Source organism: Lactuca virosa, chromosome 2 (assembly GCF_052849685.1).
Source record: "Lactuca virosa cultivar CGN04683 chromosome 2, Lactuca_virosa_CGN04683_v6, whole genome shotgun sequence".
NCBI lineage: Eukaryota > Viridiplantae > Streptophyta > Magnoliopsida > Asterales > Asteraceae > Lactuca > Lactuca virosa.
The window spans coordinates 300,891,917-300,893,965 of NC_136427.1; the positions used below are offsets into that span (position 1 = coordinate 300,891,917).

Genomic DNA, 2,049 nt, shown 5'->3' on the forward strand with positions numbered 1-2,049 from the left:
GCGATCAATCACCTTAGCGTCCCAAGGCGGGGTGGTCAACCCAATAGCGCTATTATTGTCCATAACGTACCTCAAGAATACGGGCATAGTCATGGAGATTAGACTAAAAATGGTAATGCACTACAAGTACATGTAGCGTAAACAAACAATAGTTATACAATTAATGAGTCACGTATAAATGTCCCAACAATGTCTCAATTGTGATAAAACAATAAAATGAAGTTGGAACATATTAGAACCACATGATACACCCCAAAAGTATTGAAAATTATAAAATATGGGGTAGATTACTCACATTAGTCCCAAAATGAAATGCGTGTGTCGTACGATAGACGGTTCGGGTCAAAATGGCGTAGAACCTAATATAATTAATAGTTTTGGTTTAGGAACTGCTAAACGAGAATAGAGTATTAATACAAATTATAGTTTGTTATGTAAATGTATCATAAACTATACCTATTATAGTTTATCACAACAAGGGTAGTAGTAGTGTTCATAAACTATAATTGTCATAGTTTACCAAATGTTTGTGTATAACGGATGTAAACTTTGTTTATAAAAATTAATTATTTACCATACTTGTGAAGGTAAAAATCCATTTGTTTTCTGATGTATGTCTAATTCAAGACAAAATGACATATAATGTAATAATATATGATTACATAATGATATACACCTTGCTCAACGAGTTACAAGGCGTAAATGAAATTGATGGTATTTTTCTAGTAATAACGTTTCTGTTACTGTTCTTAGAAAATTTATAGAAAAATCATCAAAGGTCTAAATCAAAAACCGCAAATTCTGAGAGTTTAGAAAGTGTGTCTAGTTTGTTCATAAATTTTCTCATGATTTTTAGTTATCTCCAACTTGTGTGAAAATATTCATATTCACAGACCGGTCCGGTTTTGTTTCTGAAATGATAGACAGTTTTGTAAAAATCACCATAAATCGTAGAAAAATCATATGGTGATGTGCAAGTAGTCATTTTAAAGGTATGAACCTGAACTATATGCGTCTGAAACAGTTTTGAAAACTAAAATGTTTAAGTTGACAAAAACAGTCCGTGAATGGAGTTAAACGTTTCTGTTGAAGACTATTAAATGAGTTTAGTTGTGTTTTTGGTGTTTTAACTTGTATTCCCCCCCTTAAAACTTAAGAAAAACATGAAAATATAGGGGTATGAACTCACCTTATGTGTTATTAGAGGATGGATGTTGGAGAAGAGAAGTGTTCAACCCAAGAACACTTAGAAGATGCCTTGATGAATCGAGAACCTAACATGAAGGTGACGATGTTTGTGTAAGATTCTTATGATTTTGAGTAGAAGGATGTGTAATAATCATAAGAAGAATGAATTATACTTACCAAGAGTGGAAGAAAGCTTGATAATCAGCCTTGGAAGTCTTGGAATTGAGAGAGAATGGTGAGAGAATTTGGAGTGTGATCCTTGGAGGAAAATGAGAGAATGAAAGAAGTATGAAGAGAGGGGATGGGTTTTTATACTTAGACAAGGATTGGGGCTGGTCATGTAGTGGGTATGAGTTGGTCATGTAGTGGGTAAGAGCTGGTCATGTAGTGGGAAAGAGTTGGCCATGTAGTGGGTGTGAGTGGTGGCATGTGACATAAAGTAAAGTAAAGTCATCTTTCCACCTCAAGCACCTCCCCCACTAATTATTGGTATGAATGGCCCTAAAAACGTGGGGATTACTGAAATATAGAGTTCTAACTGTAAAAATAAAGTTTTTGGTGAAAATCCCGCGTTAAAATGATGAAAAACGGGCCTAAAACAAAGTCGTAGTCGAAAAACCGGAACAATTATGACACGCAAAAATGCATGTCGTCTTATTTTATGACAGGGGCTTCCTTGATACTCATTGCGTGTCATCAACACGCGCGTCGTAAGGTTACGACAGACAAATGTGTGTCGTCTTCCTTTATGACAGGGACTTCGGTCCTGAAGCTTTAGTTTTGGGTCCTTAAGCCTATTTTACCCGTTTTTACCCCGTTTCAAGTGGTTTTTGACCCAGTTAAGGGTCGGGATGGCCCGAA

The 2,049-nt window shown here is 35.6% G+C and overlaps 1 long non-coding RNA gene across 1 annotated transcript; it reads right to left on the minus strand.

Moving 5' to 3' along the window:
* Positions 1 to 295: 295 nt before the first annotated feature.
* On the minus strand, positions 296 to 1,449 carry LOC145157151 (uncharacterized). The gene is made up of 3 exons (XR_013737123.1): positions 1,366 to 1,449; positions 1,190 to 1,274; positions 296 to 359 (listed from the first exon to the last, which is right to left on the minus strand). It is a non-coding gene; the product is annotated as an uncharacterized LOC145157151 (long non-coding RNA).
* Between the last annotated feature and the right edge of the window lie 600 nt (positions 1,450 to 2,049).